Genomic DNA, 21,252 nt, shown 5'->3' on the forward strand with positions numbered 1-21,252 from the left:
ATAACAGATATTTGGGGAAAAAATCACCCCTAGGAAATGAGACATTTTTCACATTCCTGACATCAGCATCAGAGTGATCTTCCTTTCTGCTGTCTAAAAGAAAGCCCATTGTCAGTGAGTCTTTGTTGCCCATCCAGACTGAAATCAGCACTGGTGCTCCAACTGAGAGATTAATATTCAGCCAATTCTAAAGCAGACTGGTCCTTCTCACTTCCCAGTTTACTCTTTCAGTCAGATCTGTACAGTCCAATCCAGTCCCATCCCGCCAAACTTCTATCTCGCAGACATGTTTTTTCTTTAAACACGGCCCGCTAAATGCCAGGTCTGGCTGTCTGGTGCCATGCCAGCTTCCCTCTGTCTGTGTGTCTGTCTGTGTGTCTGTCTGTGTAGCTCTGGTGTTGGCACCGTTAGCCAGCTGGGGATTCTGCTGGCATTGCTCGGCAGCTGAACAGTGGACAAACCCGTGGCTACACATTCAGCTTTTCCTCCAAGTTTTGTGAAACTTGCTTATTCATAAACAATGAAATGTTAGAGTGAAAATATGCCCTGGCGTTGCTCTGTGTTAAAACCTCCATAGATGTTTTTTTCTAGTGATGCTCTGGGTAATGTTTTGTCACACATCAAGTCCTGTTTAAGATTTTTCTGCCTGGCTTCCCCTTATTGTTATCCACTCATTATGCTTTCATTATAGATACAATGAACTTCAAAGTCTGTTATGAACAGTGTCCTTGCTCAGTACCATGAGACTTGTACATCTCACGGACATTTTCCATCCTTTATTTGACTGAAGCATCACAAAGTAAGATTCATACTGTGAATTTAGAGTGACCCTATAGGAGAAGTCCTGAATCAGGTGTCTACAGAGCTTCTGCTTCTCACAAAATTGCAAGGACACAATATTCTGAAGCTAACAAATGGATATTCATCATTATAATTAAACAGATTTCATCATTTCCAAAAGGGCCGTTGGTATTTGAATGCAGATCTTATAAACATGGTGATATTTGAAGCCATGTGGACTTGATCCTCCAGGTGAAGCATGCAGCAGTCTTTAACCTGCTCTGTTTTCAGGACTGCCGGTCTGCAGGGTGCAGCTGAGTCAGATCTCTTACCTTTTTCCAGAAACATTAATCCTTCAGTGTTGCTGTGTCTATGTGTGAAAGGGCTCTTAGACCGACACTGAGCTCTGTGGGAACAGGGACTTTGTCTGTGCCTGTGCCCATGTGTGCACAGTTTGGAGTAAGTTGGTTTTCATTCTTTTACCTGCTTGGTCTACAAAGTTGTGTAGTGATATGAAGACATGCTTTATGTCAAGAGACAGTAGAAATTAGTCGACTTTTTGTAGTGTTAAGATCGGTAAAGCTTTTCATTTATTTTAAAGTATCCTTAGTTTTCATTTATATTTTCACTACATCACCAGGGTCTGAAGTCACACTCTCCTTTCTTGCTGTTGTGGCTGGTCACTGAACATTTCTACTGACCTCTCAGTCTTAGTCTATACTAAAATTAATCTAGAACTTCACTGTGTGGACACAATGAAATATCTAACAAAGCAACCCTGACTTTCTCGACTTAAAGCTCCTGTGAGGAGTTTTTAGCTGGTTGTTAAACAAACTGAAATGAATACCGACACCTCTCTATGACCTACAAAAACAAAACTAGACTGTCAGAGAAAATCAACACTATTTCTCTGCTATCATCTTTAAGTTCTGAAACTGCTACCGCAGGGTAGGTGTCAGATAAAATTATTCTGAAGCAACTACCTTTTTAACCTTTTCTATGGTAAAATGATAGATTCAATTGGCTGTTACAAAAAAAGCAGGATGAGATTGATTTATTTTTTGTCAAAAACACAACTTGCTCACGCACAGGAATAAATCAGCACAGAGATAAGATGTTTGTCCACAGGAGGTGCCAGAATCAACACATATCAAAAATTTTCACAGGAGCTTTAAGAATTTCTACATCAAGGCATTATATTTAGTAAAATAAGAAATAATAATATTAGAAACAATAAAGAAAGTAATTAACAAAAATCTGCTTTGTATACATGTTTAAAATATTTTTAAAGATAATAAAGTCTGAAAAGTAAAAAATTTCCATATCAAAAGTTCAGATCTTTATTCTGCTAAAAGATTTTTTTTTAATTTATTTAATATTTAGTATGTAATACTGAAGAAGCATAATGTATACAAATCTGTTTTACAGTGCATCTTGCTGTCTGTTAAATTCCAGTGAGACAAAATAACACCTTGAATATTAAAACATTTTCTTCAACATACCAGGAAAGATCAAGTTTTGATCATGCATTTCTCTGCAGCATGATAACCTCATAGTTTGTACGATACAAATGCAATTGGACTTAAGAATGCTGCATCTCACTATATGGGAAATTGCATGCTGTCATTTAACCCAGACAACAGACTGTGAATGAAGAGTACTGTCTATTGTTTAATGAAGCTCCTACCAGGCATCGTGATTTGAGTGTTATAGCAGAAAGTTCTGAATAGAAGATTCATGGAGGAGCTGTCAGACGTCTCCTGCACACTTCAAAACAGAAACACTGCCCTCCCTCTCCTCATATTCACCACTCATCATTTACATACCAGAAACTTGTGAATGTCCTTGGGGAACTCTCTCTCTCTCCCCCTCTCTGTCTCTCCTTTGAAAGCACTCACACTTGAGCTTTTGCACACAGCAATGATCGACTCATGAATGTGAATAGGCGCTGTTTCCGATGTTTAGACAGCATAGGAAAGAAACCTGATGCATATTCAGTTGACACCCCCCATAAGACCGCCTGCTGTCTAAGAGCTCGGCTCCACACGTTTGTGCAACACTGTGACAGTGTGTGCGTGTCTGTCATTTGAGTGTTAATGAATGTAAACAGTATACTTTTGCACAGATGAGACTCGTGCATTTGAATTTGGTGCCTGAGATTTGAGTACAAAGACTTTAATTAATTGAAATTTAGCATAAATTTAGACTGTTTTGACTCAAACGCTGCTCTAGTTCTGCGCTTCACAGTAGGGAACTCTGAACTTAATGTTATGGTTTAAATAAGGAAGCAAGAATGATGATAGTTGCTTATTTTTAAATCTTCAAAACATCTGGTTCATTCTTGCTCTCCAAATTTTATGTGTACAAGTGCTTAGAAAGATGATTCCACTCTGTAGTTGATGCTTCTTTAATCCGAGAGTATGCTTAGAAACTCATATTACTGGGGTGTCGAGGGAGAATTTAGTGCTCCACATCTTTGACAAGAAACATTTGAATATGTCATTCCTCTCAGCATAGTTGTTCTCTTCCAAGGACAGCAGGGGAGGAGCACTTGTTTTCCTCATCAGTGTAGTGGCCCTGCTGGCAGTTGTGTTCACTCACGTCTCCACCCATCCTCCAGGAGTTATTTTACCATATGTCATTTCCTACAGACTAGCACAACTTCAACCTAAACAAGTAGCTGAAATGTTCCTACATATTTAAAACACTCATTCTAGCTCCTCCATGGCAATGTGTTTTCTATAGGAGTTGTACAAAGTAAAGAAACAAAGTTATAAAACTGTAATGGTGGCTCGTTGGACCAAAATCCAATCATAGTCCTTCTAAAGTTAGCAGGGAAGGTTAAACCCATCAAAATGCTAACCTACACAGATTAGCATTTGTAATGGGCTAGCCGTGGGTGAAAACCTATTGTTGTAAACGCTAATTCAAATATTGAGTATACTCTCAACTTGTTAAATTAGCATGGTAGTTGTTTAAATTTAGCTCTGATGTTAGCTAGCTAACCAGCTTGTTAGCTGCTAGATTTGCAGCTGGATAAATATGCCATAAATACTAAGAGTTTCACAACATCATTTATTTTCTCATCTTTCTTATCTGAAAATAAGATGGATTTCATGTTAAATTATTCCTCTCTTAATATTAGAAGATAGCTGCTAGCTACTAAGATATGATATAAATTATGCTAGTTTGTTTTTTCAGATTACGGTAACCTTTATTTATCTCATTAGAAGAACTGCGTCAATGCTTATTATAAAGAAATAAACTCTTCTCTTTCGTAAGTACATGTTACCATGTCTGAGTAAGAAGGCTTGATTTTTTGTTTAATTGTGCAAGAAATGTGTTTTACTAGGAAGGGTGACCAAGTGATAGTAGATAGAGTAACATGTAAACAAGGCATGAATATTGTCAACAATAAAAAAAACCCAAAACAGCAGAAATAACCTAAACAAAGTAAGCAATGAAAGAGGGAGAAAACCAATATAAATAATAACAGGAATGTAAGATTTTTTTATTTTAATAACCAGGTTCTATTGTCTTTAAATATTTTTTCTTGCTGGTTCTGGATTTAACTGTGAAGTATAAAGTTACTACTAACATCAGAGTAAGAAAATTAAAAGAGCCTAAGATTGGATTTTGTGTATTAACATTGGAATAGCAATGTCCTTGCATAATATTTATTTATCAGCTTTTCATCAGCATTATAGTATTAATTCAAAATATTATGAGAATTTGCATTGCTTGACCTTGTTTTATAACATTATCCTTTGTGATACCAAACCAACACTTATAATGCATTCACACATGTACAGAACTCCTGAAAACTTGCTGAAATTTTCAGGTACGGCTGCATGTGTTAACGCAAACAGACAGATTTTCACCCTAACATTACGTGGGACTTTTCCTGCCAGCCCTCCTCGTAACATTGAGGGTTGAGGACATTTATATGTGACCAAAGGAAATCTGGTAGAGCAACCTGAAGAAGCCTGAGGAAGAATAATTGTTATCAGGACAAGAACTGTGAAAATGTCTGCACACCTATAAAGGCAAAGATGTTCATGGTAACGTTGCTTTGTCAGCCATTGTGTTGAAAAAAATTACACTGTGGCTTCCAAAGCAACCTTCTACCTTGCCAACCACCCCTTTACTGTGAAGGGGGAGACTTGATGATGTTAGGGACATGTATGAACACGCAACTTTGGAAATTTTGGGGGCAGAGCTTTTGAAATTTTTTAGACATTTTCAAGAGTGCTTGTGTAAAAGAAGCTTTAGTCATTGAACCGTATTTACTCAAGTCACGCTTGTTGTGAGCAGAAGATTTTGATATTTTTCAGTGTACATGTTTGGTACAGTTCCTAGTCATGAATTTTGAGGGAAATCTGACTGACTGTGCCTTATCTAAGCCAAAACCAACAGGTGCACATTTTTCTCTCTCTGTTTGCATTTCTTTTTTAGCTCTGCCTTTCATCTTTGCCTTCCTTTGATCTCTACAGACCCTCCGAATCCTAAACATCACCTCTTTCAACTTTTCTCAAACATATCTCCAAATGCTCCCCACCTTTTACCTCCTTTAATTTGCAGAGCATCATTCCTTTACCTATTTATTTCATAGCATCCTTTTTCCTTCATTATATATCACCTCTCTTCTTTTCTTCGCACATCCTCCTTATCCATCATCCGAAGTTTGCTGCCTCCTGAAACAGCTGTCTTACATGAAATGTGTTTGGGAGTTTCCTTAGAGAAAAAGGAGGATTTGTGTATGTGTGTGTATTTTATGTGTGTACTTTGGCATTGTGGTTTTCCTGCTGCAAGTGAGGGTCGCAACTCATAAACTGTCCTCTGCATGATTTACTTATTTTTCTGTATGTGTGTGAATGCAGAGCGTTTGCTGTGTAGACGGGTTAGATTTGGAGTTATAATGAAAAGGTTGGCATGTTGGTTCAGCTTCCTTTTACCTTTCAATGCATTTGTGTAATTGCTGTGTTTTTATGTGACTCTATGTAACAGGCATAAGCGTTCTTGTATATAGATTTCTGTAGTTGAGCCAAGCATAGGCCGATGTTTTCCTTCCTCGCCACAGCTCCCAGGCTGCCTCCCTCGGCACGCTGAGTAGCCAACACAAATCTTGTGTCCAGTTAATCATCTCTTGTCACAAAGATTAATGCTGTGCTGTTACGGAAGGGCATGCATGAGTCAGCGTGGTAATGCTATATTAGTTATAGTTACAGGTGTATTTTGTGAATTTTGTTTTGACACGTTTTCATTTATGGTGTATACCTTTTGGCCCTGATTCGATAATCAGCTGGCACTGTCAGCGTCTGTCTCGATCTTTACGTCTGTGTTTCTGTGATGCAGTGTGGCATGTGTGTTTACATTTTACAGCCATGCCTGGTCTCTGGAAATACCTGTGTAGTAGTGTGAGATTCAGAAACGGAGAAATTTGCTGCAACTGTATCTAATGTTTTCTTATTCTTTTGCTATTTATAGCAGTTAGCATTCTTCTTCTTCTGTTAATTAATGCGGTTATCATACAGCTTTAAGACGCTCTATAGCCACCGTCTGGTAGGAATATCATATTACAACCAGGCACCGGTGAAAACGATGAAAAATTGTACTTTTAAAATTAGAAAATATTTGAAGTAATTCTTCAATTTTTACAAAGTGAACGAATATTCGAACATTCGAAAATCATTGCCCATCCCTACTCTACAAACAGGCATGATACTTTGGGAGACTTTAGTTCGAAAAATGTCTTTATTAAGAAACATTTCAAATTTAAACTTTTGTGGCAAAAAATGCATCTCAACCGAAATTCATAATGGCTAAATCTCTTGATCGAGAGGATATTGTTGTTATTATTATAGTCGTCATTAACTGGTAAATTATCATCTTAATCATTAACTGGAACAGTGTTTCTGGAGAGCTATTATAGTGCCACAACAGTTTTTAATTTCCATACCATGTGTTGGTAACAGAGGTCTCTACCTTATACACTTTTGCAAAATAACTAAAACTTTCTGCATGACTACTAATTGGAAATTTTACGATATGGGAAATGAATAAGAAGTTTTTGCTGTGAACATGAAAAACATGATTTTGATTGTTTACTTTATACTATTTTGCATGATCTAATTTGCTGATGTAACACACAAATGTCCCCATATGGGACGAATAAAGGAATATCATATCTTATAACTCTTATCTTAAACTATCTTAGCTGGTGGCACTAGCTAAAACGGTAAGCAAGCTAATAGGAAAACTCAACCATTAAGCTAACCCCAAGGGCTTGAGGCCGGATGTTGGTTATCAGTACTATCTTAAGTTGATTAAAGCAGGAAATTTCATATGTTTTTCATTTGCTTTCTGTTCTTGAATCAGATTAGGATCTTGTTTTTGTAAAGGAATGTTGATCAGGATGCTTCATCAGCCCTTAAAGGGTAACCTTACTCACTCAAAGATCAAGCACTTTATAATCCACACAACCATCACACAACCATCACACAACCAATACCCAACCAATACCCAACCATCACCCAACCATCACACAACCATCACACAACCATCACACAACCATCACACAACCATCACACAACTATTTTAATATGAGAAGAATTCATACATCAGCTGGCGTTATAAAAGGTAGATCTATCCAAAGTAAAGCATCTCGTATAACAGCTCTGGATAAAAAAAAGTGTATGATGCTCATTTTTTAACATATATTTGAAGAGTTTGATTCATTGAGATTATTTGGTAAAATTGGCAGCATCAAATATTGTGCTGCTTTTTAATCATCAAAGAAAGAGGTTCGTTCATTCTGTTTATATCACAATAAAGACTAGATGATGGAAACACTACTCACAGTCAAACAGCTGCATAACCTACTTACTTAAAAATCTCCATTATTTTAAACCAGCACCTCTATCAATCAGTCTTCATGTACTCAGCTCGGTTGCATTGCTGTTATGTTAGACTGTGTGAGTTTAGTTGTATTTCATAAACTCTGAAATGGATTTATGTGTAAATGAGACCAACTAAGTTCTCAAACCATGTTCAACACAACATCAACTGACATTTAACCCCCCACGTCCTGCCTGCTCGTCGGTTAAAGGTAATACCAGTATCATTTGCAGCTTAAGCCTCTTTGCAGAGCGAACCAAGCCTCTATTAATCAGTGCGTGTAACTGCCCCAAGAGTACACCATGTAGAACAAAGTGCCCCGTCTATAGAGTCACCGTTCCACAGTGTCCAGACATGAGCTCACATCAGGCTGAGAAACCTGAGTGCGAGACCACCCCAGGAACATTTTTTCCCTCTCTGTCCCGTGTCCTCTCTCTTCTATCTCCTCCCCGTCTCTCTGATCTTATAACCTGATCTGTTACGTTTCCCTGCATGTCCACTGTTCTAAGTTATATCTTTTATTTTTTCTGTCTCTTCTTCTCAATATGTTAGACAAAATATTTTCAGGTCACATATTTTAGTGTAGTGTCTTTTGTCTTATTCATCATCAACATTTAGAATAACATATATAGTGAGGCTTTTTGGTTCCTTCAAACTGATGCTTGTGAACGGCGAGTAAATACCTCACAGATGAGTCCACGGCACAGGAATGTGAAGATAATCCAGGATAGTTTGTGCAGACAGTGCAGGCGCCCCGTCCTGACATCCTCTCTCTTGGCTGACAGCGGGGCTCTTCTGGCAGAAAGTTTATATCAGAGCTGTAAATTTATTGGCACTGTGTGTCAGGCCCTCTGCACTGCGTGTCTCTGCTTCTCTTTTCTTTTACCTCGGCTCAGAATTTATCAACCTCAGTCATTTCACACTCTCTCTCTGATCTCTTTGACATCTCTAAAGGGTCAGTATGAAGTTTTGGCCTTGGCAGGCTGTATCACCGGGGTGTGACTGGGACTTTTGGTGCCAGAGGCTGGCAATGGGCCCCTTACACTGAAACTCAGTCCAGGGGTTAAATGTTTGTGAGATTGTAGCTTAGCTGCCATTGCAGTGTTGCCTGTCTGTTTCACTCATCTCCCTTAAGCCCCTGGTAATCCTGGAGTTTGTCTTTCTGTTGATGTCAACTCTGCTTGCAAAACATAACCACCACAATAAAACAAAGAGGAAGTTATCCTAGCATAATTACAAAATGGAGTTTGGGTTTGAATTTAATGCACATGGATTTAGTTTTGAAGAAATGTCCAAGATTTTTTTTCCTTGAAGTTATGTTTTGAGCATTTTATCTTTATTGATAGAACAGCTGAAGGGAGACAGGAAATGTGGGGGGCAGAAAGTGGGGTAAGGGAATGGTCGAGGCTAGGAGCTGAACCAGTGACCGCTGCAACAAGGACTTTAGCCTCTATATATGGGGCATACGCTTAAACCTCTAATGTCTTTCTTTCAGCATCTTTCTCAACATATTTGGACCCAAGTATCTTCCTTACACAAGTTTGGTCTTTCTCATTCAGCTTCTTTTGGTGTAAGGCAGAAATCATGAAGCAGTGGTGTTCACACAAAGTGAAGTATTTATGTTAGAATCTGTCTTTAAAGCTCCTGTGAGGAACTTTCAGTTTGTGTTCATTTTGGCGCCCCCTGTGGACAAAACAGTTCACTTCACCTCTTTGTTGATTTTAACCTGTATACGATTTTTCATGCTGATGTCTTTTGGCAAATCTGTCATTCACTGAGACACATAACTGTAGAAGATGTTAACACAATCACTCAGGTGACATCTACCCTGTGGCAGTACTTTCAGACCTTAAAAATGACTAAATAGAAAAATGTACCGTTGTGCTGATGGTCTGGTTTGCTTAAAGAGGCATCAGTTTAAATTTCAGTCTGTTTCAAAACCAGATAAAATCTCCTCACGGAAGCTTTAAGGGACTTCTCTGTGAACATGCTCGTGGGCCTGCTGTGCACCTCAAGTTATAGTAAAAGGAATAAATAGAACACATCAACCGACCATGATTTATGGCGGAGAATCTTCTTCCACTTTGAACTCATTCACCCCGATCTCCTCCATAATTTACAAGCAGTCATGATACAGAGTTTGTCAAATGAAATGAGCACTTCCCAGAGCTTCATCTGTCACTCAGCTCTCTGCCATGTTGTGTGAACAAAAACAGTTTCTGGACCTATTTGATGCAGAGAGATTCAAAGCCCCTGTTAAAAAAAAGAACAGAGTTTTCTCATTATCTTACATTCCTGCGTTGAACTGGTTTTACCGCAGTGTGTGAGGTTTTGTTTTTGTCCTCTCACTCCCAGATTTTATCAGCTTAATGGGGGTGCTCAGGTATGCAGCTTTGATCTGTCTTTGGAAAGTTTTCACATTGGTTCCATTTTAACAGCAAGATGCTACTACCACAATGCACTGCTGGCAAAGTGCTACTATCTCTGCATGCTGCATGTTTTGCTGTTTTCAAGATAGAATCTTAACAGTCTCTAAATCAGTCTGATATCTCTTTACAGACTCGTTTAGTGCAGGGCTGTTTCGTTACAGTTTTTCAGGTCCTTGACTTCAAGAGTTCTACAAACAATTTGGATTAAAGCCACCAATAACTAAGTTTCTCGTGAGGTTTATTTCTAATTAGTGAAGAAGTGCGTGCTTACTGTTGCCTGCAGCCTTGTTTTAATGACTCAACTGCTTTAACATCAAAGAGCCTTGTGTGGAGAACGCTGTGAAGTACACCCTATGCCTCTTAAACATGCCCTTTTTAAGCTCTTAAAGAAACATGCTCCCTTAAATTGCTCTAAGATTAACTATAGTACTACACCTACAGAAACGCCTACACTACCTATCATTACATTGAGTGCTGTGATTTGATCTTGGACATTTTAAGGTTCAAGGTCTCTCTGGATGCCTCCTTTCTGTCACTCTCTGCCACACTGGTCCCACACGGAGGAAAATGATCAGTGTTTGACAAGATCTCAGAACACGATATTTGTGGTGACAAATATATCCTGCCTGGACAATTTTGGTAGATTTTTGAGTGCAGTGTATAAGAAAAAGGGGTCTTACAGACCCCAAGCTGCCATATTTCATCTCCTGATTGAATCCAACAGCTTTTTCTTATGCCTGATTTATACTTCGGTGCTGATTCTACACTGTAAAATATGCCGTAGGTTTGCGCAGCCCTATACTTCTGCAGAAGCCTACATGCCTAGGCTGACATGCATTCCCTTAAAAGTGTAATCATGCATTGAAACAATGCAGACATCTACAAAACAAAGTAAAAACACACAGATAGTTGCAGAAGTTCTGAATTTACAACTTTTTTTTTTGTAGTGAAGGCATCACATGAACTGTTAACCTGGCTTTGATTGAGTCTAAGTTATTACACCGCACCAAACCCAGGTTTTATCAGACCCCGTCCCACTTTTCCACAGTTCTCTCCCAGCCCCAGCCTCCTCCCCTTCCTCTCTCCTCCACCCTCCGTTCCCTCCTTTTTTTCACCCTCACATGTGGAAAGCATTATATCCTGTCTGGTGGAGAGGGAGAGCAAACATCCCGGGCCCGACACCAGGAGACTGAGAGCTGGTTGGGAGGGGGTAGGTGGGGAGGCTGAGCATGGCAGTCTCTCTCTGTCTCTCTCTCTCTGTGTCTCTCTCTCTCTGTGTGTGTCTCTCTCTCTCTCTCTCTCTCTCTCTCTCTCTCTCTCTCTCTACGCCCTGATGCTGTTTGGACAAAAGGGGGTCTTGTTATTTCAGAACCACAGTACCCGTTAGCTGACAGGCTTCACCCTCCCAACACATTGGACTGGACCAGACCATTTTTAAACGAGGGAGGAGGACATAAAGAAAGTCCAGTGAGAGGTCTGAATATGAATAATGCCTTTAGCATCTGTTCATGAAGGTTTCAAACACTACAGCAGGCCTCTCAAATGCGTCTTTGGGGAGTTCATTACAGCTTTATCTAAGAATCAAACCTCTGAAATAATTAATAAAACCTTACAATGCCATATTAACTTTTTTTACAGCTAAATGTAGTTACCTCTCTTCTTTAGATGGACTGATGCATTAAGGTGTTGATGTATTATAGACTATGACTGTAAAATACAATGAAGGCCTTTTGAAGGAAAAAAACTGTATCATTGAAAAAGCATCACGTGTGACATATTTGTCCGAGGCCTCGTGAGTGTCAGATTTTGAAAAGGTTCCATGTTTTTACTTAATGTCCCAAAGCTGGATACCCTGAGAGCAGGCTGAAAGCAGCACCACACCCTCAGAGCTTGGATTATGGCCCATGTCATTCAGTGACAATGTGCTTAGTTATATTTTATGGAACTTTTTTCAAAACTGAAGGGCAGTTCGAGGAACTCTCATTGCTTTTACTCAAAGTGACCATAAATCAGATCCTTTTGAGAAATGTAAAAGCATCACGATTTCCGCTGGAGGATCAAATCATCTTTGATTATAGTCTTGAAAACACTTACAAATAATTCAAAAGGACCTTGAACCATTTTACCCATGACAGATATAAGTCCCAGTACTCTGACAACCTAAATGACAAGGAATTATTTCTGCATCTCTCCTTGTTGTTTATACTCAACACTCCAAAACACTCAAAATCAGCGCTAACTATCCGGCATTCCAAGCCTTTGCCTGCACTTAGCATGCACTCAACATTAAGTTAGTGTGTGGGGCTTTGGAGCCATTGCCTCAGGTTGTCAGTTAGTTAGATTCAAGCAAATTAAATTGACCCCCGGCACTCTCTCATTGCAGCAGCGAGCAGTTGGCAGACGCCGACAGCTACTCATTTAATTTGCAACCTTGCTCTATTGGGTTGAAATAGATACACACTTAATTATCGACGGTTTGGTTTCTCCTTGGCTGTTATTGTAGAATTTAGAGACCCATATTCAACATGCCATTTACCTTGATACCCCTGTCTTTTTTTTTTTTTTACACTGTGCCACAGTCACAAGTTTGATGAGTCTTGATGACTTCCCTAGTCACTAAAATGTGCTTTGGGAATCTGCCTGAGATGTGTTGTGCTTAAAACTTTTGGTTCATAAAAATCAAAGGATAGAAAATATTCAAATCTGGGGCTAAAGGTCCTGTTGCGAACTTGTGGTTTCTGTTGACTTTGGCACCCCCTGTGGACAAAGCAGTAACCCTCATCTCTTTGCTGGTTTTGTCCTGTACATCTCATCCTGCCTTCCCTTCCTGGTATGCTGACTTGTGATTTCTGAAATACCAAGATTTTGGCTACAAATATGTCAAACTTGGGACATTTTGTAACTCTACATTGTCTACATCCTCTTATTTCATAGAGTCAATGACCCAGACCATATCCACCTACTGTTGGTCTTATCATTATCTCTGTAACATCTGCAGACTCTGATCTCATCTTAATCCCCCATGAGCAGAGCACTTTGCGGCATTTAGCAAGTTACAGTGGCAAGGACAAACTTCCTTTAACAGGCAGAAACTTTGAACAGAACCAGACTCATGTTAGACACACATCTGCTGAGACTGAGTTGGGGTTGGAAAGAGGGATAGAGGAGATGAAGAGAGAGAGATGATAGTGGTGAGACGGATAGTAGTAGTTGTAGCCGCTGGCACGTCTGTAGCAGCAGGCAATCTACGGCAGTGACTCAGAGGAACCTACCAGACAAGGGAGCTCAGGGACTCCAGAAAGTTCCATGGTTAGTTACTTTAATGGAACAGGAAGAGTAAATAGATGCCCTATGTATCAGCCCTTTGTCACTGAAACACGGTCGAGCTATTTCAAATGTATCTGACCGACCTGTATCCGATTCATTTTTGTTGTACTAAGCCATTTCACCATCATTCCTCTAAAAAAACGTCAAATCATTAAGGACTCATCTGGTTCAAGCCTGAGCTATGGTTGTGTTGTGCATTGTTATCACTGATAGGAAACACATTCAAAAAGTGAGCTCACCAGGTGTATTCCGAAATGAATAAACAGCAGTATTTTTTCACTTCTTGTCGGGTTCCGTGTGTTATGGAGATGTAGGCTGCAGGTGCAATTATTTCAGACTTCTTCTGTTGTATTGCGAAAATGCAGAAACACTGTGCTCTCTCGACTCCCAGGTGCCTGTTTTCTGACTCTCCTTTGTAGTGTTCGGGAAAAAATCGAGACAGGAGAGCGGGGTTGGGGATGGAGACGTGGCACAGGGTCTAAAGAAAAAAAGCAACAACACACATGCACATCAGAGGCAAAGCTCTGATGCAGCATCCCCGGTTCCAGCCCTTTGTAGTGCAATGAGCGCCGAGTTGGCTGGGGGCAGGGAGGGAGAGAGGAAAAGCCAAGAGGGGGATAAAGCACTGAAGGAAGGAGGGAGGCTGAGCTGTATACCGGCAGCATGGAGGAAGCAGCAGTTGCTCTCCCTTGGGCTTTAGGCTTTTATCTGTCAGTTGTATGGAAACCAGTCTCTAAGGCCCTGAAGCTGCGCAACATCTACACTGCAGCTTAACGTGTGGACGTGAAACGTGTGTGGGTTTATATTTAGAGAAATGTATGAGCTACCAGCACCAGACCTGGACATATAGTATGATCCCCCACATTTGCAGTCTACACATTGGCAAAGTGTCATTTCCAGATGAGCCCCACCAAAGTGACACTCCTGTTTCACCCCGGAGTGTGTTCACAGATAAACCTTGCACTCCTGATCATCACACCCTAAAGACAGGATTAATGGGAATGTGTGTGTATAATTTTGTGCGCATGCTCCCCAGTCCAACTCCAAATTAGGGGGGCCTAAGGCTCGACTCTGGACTTTGAAGATGGTGGAATTGCTAAAAGGTGTATTCCCAATTCAGTCTAAGCAGCACTGCAGTTGGCTTCTCCTTCCTCTCTTCCTCTTTCCTGCCTTGCTCTTTTCCTTCCTTCCTTACTCTTGCCGTCATCTCTTAACAGTCTTATCTTTTATTCTGTCACTTCTCTGTTGGGGATGACACCATTTTGTTCTATCCCAGTGCTGATTTAGACACACAAACATTACTTTTCCCAATACCAAGTCCCCCTCTGACTCTGTGAACTTAAAAATATAAATATTATCAGTGGAAAAACACAGACTGCTGACATTTTGCTAACTTATAATTTCTGCTAGCACACCGAGTGGCACCCCAAAGTTTCTTATTGCAACCAAAAGGCAACCTCTGGTGTTAATTAAACCAATGTGGAAGTGCAGTTTCTTGGGTGTCCACTTGAGGCTGGCTCCAAAAACCAAGGAGACCCAATTGAGCTCCATGTTAAAAAGCCCTATTTGACACCAGACTGAGTCATGTTTACAGTCTGGTACAATGAACAGTTTTGGTCTGTGTGGCTCATTTCTTCACTCGTACACATTGTAAGTGGGATGACTTTGACAGAAAGGTATGCGTGTTGTAGGTGTTTCCAAGGACGCCTCACTTCACTTATTTTGCCTACAGTTAGATGGACTGAAAGCTAGGTTGAGTCAGCATTGCCAAAATATGGCGACCGCCTCTGGTGGGCTCCATAACCCAGCTTCAGATACCAATGGGTGATGCTGCTGGCCGTATGTTCATGGTTTGGTCATGGCATTAGATTGGTGCATTGACAGGGACACTCCCCAATACCAGATACTGCATTTCAGGCAGTATCTGAGGAAGATACCAATACAACTTTTAGAATTGGTGTCCAGTATTGATACAGATACTGCTTATCTGGTAATGGAGCAACTTTGTTCTTCTTTACTCTATTTCTGTGCCTATTTTCCATGTGTTTACACTTAAAGCATCCATATGTGACGTGTATTTGAGGCTGTTATCCTGAGTCATATGTCTGGATTTTATTCTCTACCTCTACTAAGAACAAAAGAGGCCCTTTAAAGGAGAGGAGCCTCTTGAGGTGTTTTATTGCATCCCTTAAAGAGCCTGACAGAAGAGCTGAAGAGCTAGGCCTAATTAAATGGTTGTTGTATACATGGAGGGTCCCCATGGTTTGAACGTTAAAATAAGCTGCTGGAACAAGGTGCAGGAGGACTGGGGGGGACCAAGAAAGAGAGATGAACAAAGATGAAGAGGGAGTGTGGTTTTAAATGGGATTCAACACATAAACAGTTCAATCTAGTAGAATGCATTGAGGCTGATGGGGGGTCTTAAACAGACAGGATGGCAAATGTTCCCTTTTTATGTGTAACTTCTAAATCTTAGTCCTCCTCCTCAGAGATACTAGAGAGGGGTGCAGAGTCCACAATAAAACAGGAGGAGAGTTGATAATGATAAACAAGTTTTTCTTTCTGAAAAGAAACCGCATGAAACAGCAGCAGCTGAAAACTCATGATTCATTATGATGAATTTACTTCAGGGTTGAAACAGCACAGACTCTGGTATTTATCTCTGTACCTCCTCTGAGGCTCAGGCATCCAGGCATGTGGACCGCTCGTTTGAGGCTTCGGATTAACCTCAAGGTGGATGGATTTAAAAGGTGGCCTAATGAGACAAAGACTGGTGCTCAGTGATCAATGGACAGGAGTTTGAATACATTTAGAAGCTCTTATTTGAATTTAAATGACACTGCTAACTTGTAAAAACCTAGTTATTTAGTTACAGGTATCTACAGTGTTTTAACCAGAATATATCGGGTGACATCTCTGATGTTAGACAAACAAGACTCATTTGTTTCTGTTGATGTAACACAAAGGCTAAGCAGATGTTTCAGATTATTTTTAAGTCTTCTAACTTTTACCTGGAAATAAATTATCTGCAGAGATTTCCTCCTCTACAAAACAAATGGACAAACCTACTAAAACAGATAAAAAACATTGAAACATTGAATTATTTTCAGTAGTCACAGGAGGTGTGGAGGGGCTGCGAGCAGAGCTGCAGCTAGCTTGTTTATTGTTGATGACTTGTTTTGTTTTTTTAAGTTATATTTTTGGGGCATTTTGGCCTTTAATGGATAAGACAGTGGAAGGGAGACAGGAAAAGTGGGGAGCAGAGAGTCAGGGAAGACCTGCATTAAATGGTCATGGCTGGGAGTCGAACCTGCGTGTGCTGCGACAAGGACTATAGCTTCTGTATGGGGCGCGTGCTAAGTAGACTGCTAGGCCAATGGTGCCCCAGTTGTCTTGTTTTTGCATTAGGTTTCCTCAGTATTTCTTGTTCTCAGGGTTTTCACTAGAATTATTCACAGTAAATCACAGGGACTTTCCTTTATGCATACAGAAGCTTTGTGGCTCAGCATGTTTAATGTCTTGCGGATGCTGTGCAACATGATAGGAGTCTGGTTAGTGTGCATCTTACTGGTAGAGTACGAGACTTTTGTAGGCTGTGACGTGCATTAGGAAGGTGCTGAACTGACAGTTAAAGGAGTGAATACCTGAAGCTAAATCTAAACGCTGACTTGTTTAGATATTTGGTTCACAAGTCATAATAATGGACCTCTCCTGCTGTGTGTGTGCTCAACACCAATAAAAACTGATTTTGTTCTACTGCTCGATGAATGAGGTGAAGCGTTAAGAGTGATGTGGTTTTGTAAAATCAGATTGTTTCCTGGTGCTTTTGTGGATGAGCAATGGAGGAAATATGGATTTGTATATTTTACAAGTATCTATTTTCTATCATGCATGAGATTTCTCTGATAGCTGGGATTCTTCTCTTAATCTTTTAAAGATTTTGACACTACATTTGATTTTGAAAGTCAGAATTTCTTCCAGAAATAATCCCATCTGGCTTCCTGTGTCTACCCGTTCCTTAAAGTGTTGATTTTTCTCACCTCCTGATATCTCCCATGTTTATTTTTCCTGTACCGCCGAGCTCAGCAAGGTGCTTGTGGGAGTGCGAGTCCACGCCTGACACTGTGTAGTTGTCACTGTGTGCCTCTGTGCTGCTGTGTACGCGTCTGTGTACATTTCACTGTTTGATTACAGGTCAGGGGAGGCCACAGGTCCACGGTGGCCCGGGCAGCCTCAGGCCTCTCAGGTTTCAGAGCCGAGCATTCCTCCCCGGCTGCTACATAGCTGTGAAAACCGCAAAGCAGCTCCAACAACAAACACTCAGAGGCACCGGGGGGAAACACAACTAACCTGCAGCTAATCAACAACAGAAGTTTTCTCTCTCCTCAGGATTTGTTCTCAATGTTTTGCACGATGGTTGTCTTAATGGAAATGAAGGTTTTCTCCTCTCCGGTGCCTGTTTTCTGTCCCCTATTTCCCCTCGCTTGTTAGTGTTTTGAAAGCACACGATTCCTGCTCAGAAGTGGCATCTGTTCGTGTGTGCTGGTCGTGTTTATTTGACAGTCCTACAATTTGAACTTGCACTTCTTTTCCACGAAGAAGGGTGTGGAAGAGGAGACTGTCTGGGTCTGGTGTTACACTTTGTGAATAACTCAGTAGTGAAGTATGCAGCTGTGTGTAATAACATAACACAACTGTTTGTATAGCACTTTGGTGTAAGTCTCATGCTCAGGGAAAGAGCTACAGAACATCCTCAACACAGACGGCAGACTCCTTTTTAGACAATCAGGATTAAACTTAGCGTTTTGTTCAGGTTCTTCTGAGGATAGATCAACAGATAGCCATGTTTGTTTATGCCAGTCTTACTTTAATGGCCAAATTTAACTAAATTGAGTTTGCAGAAATTTGATTTGATACTTTATCTTTAAGAGAATGAAGCTGAATGGCTTTATTGTGGCCAAGAGGAGGGCATTGTTTGGAGATTTGTTGTATAGCTCTGTCTGTTTCTTGGTATGTGTCCCTGCCTGACTTTATGTCTCTGTGTGTTTCCTGTCTCTCTAGAGGGACAGTAACACTTCGTCAATCATTTAGTTTCTCAATTTCAAAAATTACAGGAATTTTTAGAGGTTATCGAATGACGTTGAAGTCAATTTTCAAGGAAAAGTGCTTTTATTTCTTGTCATACATTTTCACATGGGGTTGGTGATGTACTGTTTTCGGTACCGTCACGTGTCAACTTCTGCCACGGCATGGATTTTGCTATATTGTCATCCCTCCTTTAAACATACATTATTTTATACTCTAGCATTTTGAGCAAGCAGCAACCTCCGGCCACGAGGATTGAAGCCAATGCGGAAGTGTTAAAAACTGCAGTTCATCAAGGATCAGCTTGAGGCTGGCTCCGGAAGTACCGGAAACCACATACACACCAATTCAGAAGAGCCGATCTTTACAGCAGAAATAAACATGTTTACAGCCTGGTACAAAAAACGAGTGTAGTCTGGATAGCTAATTTCTCTATCGGCACACACTGTACGGAGGGGGGAATTTATTCATAATGCTGAAATTTAGAAGATATTAAGATTACCAGTTTTCCATTATAAGAGGCACAGCTGACTTCATCGACAGGTGGGAACAGTTAGCTGTTGGCTAACTGTGGTTTAAATTTTCCACTTGCTCATGTGTAAGAGACCAGGGGATACATCTGTAACTCAATTCAATAATCAGTAGTTGAATACAGAGAAATTTGCATTATTTAAAAGGCCAAATCTCCAATTGAGAGTTGATTTTGAAAATGTAATTATGAAATCAACTTTGTTTTATGTTCTGCTCACAAAAACTAAAAGCAGGTTTCACAGTTCAGAGTAAACCTGTCAAAGTTCAAGAGTAACGAGGAATCAGCTGCAGTCTACTCGGCTGTGGTGCATTCTGGGTAATTGGTGCCCTCTGGAATGTGTCTAACAAAAGGTGCAGACAGGCAGCAGGAAGTGTTTGAGCGTGTGGAACCAGGTGATTTAAGGCTTTGTGTGCAGTGGAGAGGCTTACAGGGAAACACCTGCCTACCTGCTCCCTCAAACACAACACAAACATTAGCTTTACTCTGTTTGTTGCTGCAACATCGCGCCGCTGCCTGTGTTTGGAAAGCGCATGTATGTGTGTTTCAAGAAAGAGAGGGAATGTTTGGCGGATGGGACCAAGAAACCATCTGGATGAAAGTGTGTGTTTGAGTGTGTGAGGATGTGTGTTCGTTAGGCAGCTCTTAATGTGTTATTCTGGGGCTCTGTTAGGCTGAGGTCACACCAGGACTCATTTTCTCCATGCCTTAATGCCACACTCTGCTTCTTATTCCCTCAACAATATAAATCAGAGACTATTAAAATGTTTAAGTCTGGAAAGTGGAGGGGGAAATATAGCATCACTTTCTGATCTGCTCATGAAACTTTTATTTTGTGTAAAGACTGACCTCCAGATTCAGACAAGGGAAGCATTTTCCCCTGTAGTTTGAATTAGTTTTTAACAAGAGGGACATACTGTATGTTTTTTTTATGTGCGTGTGTCAAATGACAGGTTTATCATTCCTCTGGACCACCTTAGAATAACTCAAGATGCACCTGCCGAGCAGAGGAATCCATCACTGCTGACACTTCTGTCTGTCTGGATCTAGAAGTCAGTTTGGGTGTCGTTAAGTAGCTGCAGTAACACATGTTAGTCTTGGGTGCTATGACCTTCCTCTTCTGACTTATTGCAGATAGAGTAGAATATGTGAAACTTATAACATGAATGATGCTTTCATCTCGTGTAAGGCAGCATCAGCCTGACTGCCCGTAGCATTTCTTAACCTATATTGTAGGAAAAAGGAGGCTGTGACCACAGACTGTATAATAAATGGTCGTAGTATCTTTGACGTCACCCATCTGTTTCTGAAGCGCTTTTTTGAAGCCGGGTGCCTTAATGGGATTGCTGAACTCAACCTAACTTCTGTCATGCTAGTGTGAGGTAAAGAGGTGGGCCTTGAGCCTCCTCGCTAACAGCTACAGTGTTCCCACCTGTCAGTCAAGTCAGCTGTGCCTCTCATTATGAAAAACTCCTAATCGTAATATCTTCTTAACTGTTGTGTTATGAACAAATTCATCCCCCGTACAGTGTGTGCCAAACTCATTTTTTGTACCAGGCTGTAAACATTGGCTTAAATTCTCATGGCAAGAGGTTGCAGCTTGGTTGTGACATAATGAAGGCATGACAGCCCTGTCCCCTGATAAAAGGGTGTGCTTATTATCAGAATCAGTACAAAGCAAATGAGCTGTAGGTGTGAGAGCAGCATCTAACAAGAGCTCCAAATAGAGACTCAATGGAATACTGGAAAACACTATCCGGACTAGGGATGTCAACAATGAATCGAGTATCGATTAATTGATTGTTAAGAACTTACTTGAACACATTTTTTTTTTCGATTTTATATCACGTGGAACAAACATCATGTGGTCTTATATTTTGTTCAGCCATCAGGGAGGTGTTTTAAGTTTAAAGCGTGTTTCGATGTGAATCAGCTGACTGAAGGTGCTGAGCACAGTGTAGCTGTGGGCTGCGGCTGAGTGACAGGTCTCCACGAGCGCTTTCCCCCCCCCCCTGCCGGACTGATTATGACCTGGTTGCGCTCCCAACTAACACCTGACTATGTTCACATGCTTATTTTTCTCAATAAAAACAAGTAGACAGAAAACTGGACTATGTGAGCCCAAAATATGTTTCTGTTCAGTTCCCTTATTGAAGTCTGAGCATTCACTTTTATGACTGTATGTCCTTGGAGATTATGAGCCTG

At 40.6% G+C, this 21,252-nt stretch overlaps 1 protein-coding gene across 1 annotated transcript in view; it reads left to right on the forward strand.

Annotated features, from left to right (window-relative positions):
• cachd1 (cache domain containing 1) overlaps positions 1-21,252 on the forward strand; it is a 102,988-nt gene that overhangs the window by 13,997 nt on the left and 67,739 nt on the right. The window lies entirely within an intron of this gene.

The sequence above is a fragment of the Notolabrus celidotus genome, chromosome 2 (genome assembly GCF_009762535.1).
Source record: "Notolabrus celidotus isolate fNotCel1 chromosome 2, fNotCel1.pri, whole genome shotgun sequence".
Taxonomy (NCBI): Eukaryota; Metazoa; Chordata; class Actinopteri; order Labriformes; family Labridae; genus Notolabrus; species Notolabrus celidotus.